The following is a 5,204-nucleotide window of genomic DNA, read 5'->3' on the forward strand; positions in this document are numbered from 1 at the left end:
TGCAAAAAGTGCCATATCGCCATTTGCAACATTCTTAGTAAAAAAAATCATCCCTAAATTATCACAAAAATCTCGATAATAGTCAATCAAATATTGTAATAATTCAAAATGGTTCTTTCCATTTTTCACTATGGCTGTTGGCTAGACATTTATTGTTTATAGGTGGAGGTATTTATAACGGAAAAACAAAGTGTGGCAAGTGTGATGACAGGAGCAAGAGTAATGTAAATAGCAATTGAATATCGGTGACTAGTAAATAACAATAACGAATAATTCGTATATTTGATTGACTACTTGAGAGTTTGTTGTGATAATTTAGTAAAGAATTTTTTTTATTAAAAGTCCTGCAAATTGAGGGAAGGCACATTTTACAAAAAGTTCAATGAAAAATGAAACGTTTAAAGCCACATCACTCTGGTGCTGCTTAATACATTTTCACATAATCTCGTGTGAAAGGGCACCTTAGTGTGCACTTACAACATATTAAATATCTTTTGCTATATTTGGTCTTCAACACTGTTTCAAGTGCATTTTATAGTTTTTTGCCCGTTAACTAACTTAAACATGATGAGAAGTTGTGCAGAATCCCAAACCAATGAAAATGAAAGAAGAGAGTTGGACTCCATTGTTTTAACTAGCCTGGCACTTTCAAGCCCTCGAGAATCCAGGCTTAATAGATTGGTAAGGCTTGTCAAGCTGAGCGTTTGGATGATCTTGTAGTCACAGATCAGGATGCTTTAGAGGCCATCAGGGACTTGAGACTCTCGAGCTCTCCAAGAAAATCTAAAGTTATACTGATTTTTGACAAAGTGGGTAAAANAAAACAAAAATGAACGATCAAGCAAAGTGATGGCTCTTGCTAAGGAAGACGCTTAGCCGAACAATATCTACTCATCCTTAATGAAGCAATTAGTCATATCATTGTAATTAAACTCCAATAATATTTGTCGTTTTCACGTCGAGCAGGAATTGCTGAAGTTTAACGATTTGGATATGCAAAAGAGCTGAACCGAGGCATGACGAAGAAAACCGGTTAGTGCAACCTTCTCGAATTTCTGCTCGACACACGAGCAACATTTTCCAATTAACAACAATGGTAAACCTTCGTAAGGGTTTCATGGTACAATCATATTTTCAACAATAGTTGATTTTGTTGATACAATTACCCATAATTTACAATAAAGGGAGCAGGGATATCTTGGGCAATTCACCAAAGGGGTTTTCAGTTCACAAAAATAGTGGCAAAAAGTTTGTACTCACTCAGTGTAGCAAGTGCCATTTCTATTGCCAGATCCAGGACAAGCAGAGTTAGCAAATCTAAAAGAATAAAGATCACACCTACTTGAGACCATCATGATTGCAAATAAACCACCCAACCACTGCAATTATCTGAGCTGAATTATGTAACACCTGTGTCACAAAGACGTTCGATAATGTTTGTGATAGGACTGCAAGGACAACGACAAAATGTTTGGAGCTAAACTTACCGAATAATGTTGAAGAGGCTCACTAAAACGAAAAACGTATTAATAGTTGTTCCTTAAAAACAAACCTTGTGTCACGTTTACGAAACTGAAGTACAATTTTTGCTTTCAAGAACTCCTCGTACCAAAGCATTAATGCAAAAAGTACAAGAATTACAATCTAGTCTTGATCTATTGTTGTTAATTTAGGTGGATCCTTGCAAATCCGTGTACCTGTGAGTTAGGGTATACGGCAGATGTGGAAAACAAATTTGGAAGTGTTCTCAAATAGCTCTGTTACGTGACAAATGTGATATGTAGTTTGGTGGACGTGACGTTTTTTGAGTCAGCTTACTTGCTTTTCCGGTCCTTTGGGTGGGTATATCAGAGCAATCGGCTAAAATGCAATTGGCACCCAAAAGTGCCAAACTCAAAATATAGACTCTGGATCTCATGATGAGGCTCCTAAAAGTTAAAAATGATCAAACACATTAGCTACGTATTGTAATTTAATCTTCATGGGTTGTTTCAAAACAACAATGTTTTAAAGCATGTGAGTGCTTTTGGAAGCTAAATATTCTGTGGAAATGAAAAAAGCTTAACATAGACTATCATGATAACAGAAATACATCAACCACATTTTGGGAAAAAGAAAGGTTTATCGTTCACTGAGTCATTTAAGAAAAATGATTTGAAGTGTTCTTAGGAAAAAAGTGTACAACCCTTACAATCAACTTTTCAAACCTTGCGGCATAACAATATACTGGAAAAAGGAGTTACTCCTCTGGTGGTAATCATTAACTAATTACCAGAAAAGGGCTAGCTCAGTCATTCTTAACCTTGTTAGCTTTGAGAAAGCATGGTTTTTGATCCCGTATTTGATTTGATCGAGCCAAAAATTTAGTTATGCAATATCAACGACCTGGGGGAAGAGCTATTTGAAAAAGAATGCGCTGCATTCTTCTGGAATCGGAGTTAGTAGCCCTCAATCATATGTTGACTCACTCAGAAGGACAGATTCAGTGCTGCACCGAAAACGTACTTTAACTTCTTGCACCAAGCAAAGGATGCAAGAAGATATTCAAGCCTCGTGAATCCTGGCTATTCCTAATAATGAAGTCTACTTCTCTTCTTTCTCGGGCTAACTCATTGTACAATTTGCTTCCCTCTAATATTCGTAAGGAAAACGTAGANTAAGCATAACGTCTCACATAATCAATTTGATTGTCAAATATGAGTATAACGTTAGATTTTCTATGAAATACCTTGTTTTGAGGTAGATGTCCCTGTCTAGCAAATCATGATCTAGTTTAGAAAAAAGAAAGAATAATAAAGGTCTAAAAATGTTCTTAACTATAAAAGCTTATAATAATTCAAACAATAACATCAAGTTCAATGATTAGTGGTCTGAAATCATCAATTACTCCGATTTGATAATCAGCTTACCATGAGAGGGTCAAGATAGATGTAAGCATAATGTCTCACATAATCAATTTTATTGACCAATAATGCCATGACCATGAAAACTGATTTGCTTTTTGAGGCAGGGACATCTACCTCAAAACAAGGTATCTCAAAGAAAATCTAAAGTTATACTTATTTTTGACAAAGTGGGTAAAATAATTTCAAATAGTTTTGTTTTGTTTGTTACGAAGTCAGATGGCAGCTCTCTCGCTCGGCCTGCCATCTGATTGATGGGTGTCCCAATTGAGGGATATTCCCACTTTGTCATCACAGCCCAACATTAATTATTACCTCACCCTCGGGAATGACCGCAGGTTCGCCCATTTAAGCTGTTAAAGCAACAACTCGTGTTGTAAGTAAATACCACAGAGAAGCTTGGACTTGGCAAGCCTGGGATATCAAATTGGAGTGCGCATGCTCTACCAATACGGTACCCCAGCAAGCCTTAATTTCAAATAGTATTTGATAAGTAGAAAACTCACACTTTAATGATATTAGCAAATCATGGTCTAGTGTAGATATTTCATGTCTTTTACACTTTAGAAAAAAGAAAGAATATTAAATATCTAAAAATTGTCTAAACTATAAAAGCTTTAAAGTTTGATTCAATGTGGAATTGTATTGCTAATGGTACTTTTTCTGTTGCATGTCAGAAATAACCGAGATTTGCCTAAAAGATTACAAATTCTAGTGGTTTTGTTAAAACAGATTCATGTTTGTACTCTGTCATTTGCCAAAATTACTAATGTAACACTTTGAGCATCTGCTGATAAAATAAATCAAAAATTGTGTTGATTGTTTTATGTCCACACAGACATGAACCTTTGCTTGAGAAGCTAAGCTTAGACCGTTATGATTGACATTCAAAAAGTGGAAAAATAAGAAACGTATATCTCCTCAATTAGAGGCAGGTCATTTTTATATTGTTTCATTGTAAAGTGGTCCGTTTCAAAGATATGGTGGCAATACGTCGTCGTGAGCCGGTGGTCGACTAGTTGTTTAATGACTTGAGGGCGACGTATTTATAAAGAGAAATAGATGAACTATTGAGAGCATGGATTAGATCGGGGCGAGCTGACTTAGACATATTGATGACTAGATGAGAACATAACAGTATGAAGGGCTTATTTTGAATGAAGTGAACGGTTTAGCAAATGAGAAATTTTGGTATCCANATTCGTTTGTACACCAAACATCAACATCATATAAAGATTAAACGTTAATAAATAGACGAATCATAATCTTTCATGTTAATGGTATTTCCTGTAACGTTTAGAAAAGCCCGTGAAAAAACAAACCCAAAAACAAAATTCGTGTCAAAGGGATCAATTGGAACTAATGTGGGTAGATTTGGAAGCTCAAAATGGACCGAATTTGCAGCCAGAGTGTCCGGCTACTTGATTATTGTAACGTTCCTATCTGCCAATTCTAGGTCTTTGATGAACGTTTATTAATTAAGTTCCAAACACGATCTTGATCGCTTTTTAAAAATGATGTCTGACAATAATTACGTTCAGTGATACCACAAACAGAGCTCTGTGGTATCTCTGTGTTGAGCATGCTGCTTTATTTCCTGACAAGAACGTGTATATATAGGCATGATTAGAATAGGTTTGCTTGAGCATGAGCAACATGCTCAACAACGGGATATCACAAGCTCAGTCTAGCTATATCATTAGACATGACATGCCAAACACTGATTTAACCAAATTCAACCAAAATGGGCAGGCCATTGGTTTGGGTCCATCTTAAAAAGACAGCTTAAAAATATGCATACCTATAACAATCTCAATACCGTTGAAAGCACATCATATTGACTCCTCAATACTTGGTACATGTTTTGCACACTACATTGTTAAGAGGTTCGAAATCGACTGTTTGTTGCTCACCTCCATCCAGCAAGTACTCACTTGTGTGCTGTTGTGTCCATGTCTCGTAATGGTGGCAGATGCCTCCATATATTTGGATAAGATGCTTGAAGAGAAGATTTAAAACTTGCTGAGGTTACGCAGCTCTTGACAAGTATAGAGAGAGCTCCTTGATGTTGCCTGTTTGGCGGAGAATATTCAAGTGACATCATGAAAGAGCGTTTTCCTGGTACCTCCATATGGAATAAAATTACCCGGGAAAGAAACGCCGTGCTGGCTGAGCTCATCCAGGCCGGTAAAAACTTCGGTTGAAGGCATGGAGTTGTGTTTTGACTCAAAAATCAATCTATCTAAACAGGCTCTAGATTTCACCCACAGCAACCCACAGATGAAACGTACATAAAGATCT

At 36.5% G+C, this 5,204-nt stretch overlaps 1 long non-coding RNA gene across 1 annotated transcript; it reads right to left on the bottom strand.

Annotated features, from left to right (window-relative positions):
- Positions 1–1,259: 1,259 nt before the first annotated feature.
- Positions 1,260–4,983, bottom strand: LOC131879546 (uncharacterized). Its single transcript, XR_009373168.1, has 4 exons — positions 4,838–4,983; positions 1,819–1,928; positions 1,488–1,509; positions 1,260–1,317 (listed from the first exon to the last, which is right to left on the bottom strand). It is a non-coding gene; the product is annotated as an uncharacterized LOC131879546 (long non-coding RNA).
- Between the last annotated feature and the right edge of the window lie 221 nt (positions 4,984–5,204).

This window comes from Tigriopus californicus, chromosome 4 (genome assembly GCF_007210705.1).
Source record: "Tigriopus californicus strain San Diego chromosome 4, Tcal_SD_v2.1, whole genome shotgun sequence".
Classification (NCBI taxonomy): domain Eukaryota; kingdom Metazoa; phylum Arthropoda; class Copepoda; order Harpacticoida; family Harpacticidae; genus Tigriopus; species Tigriopus californicus.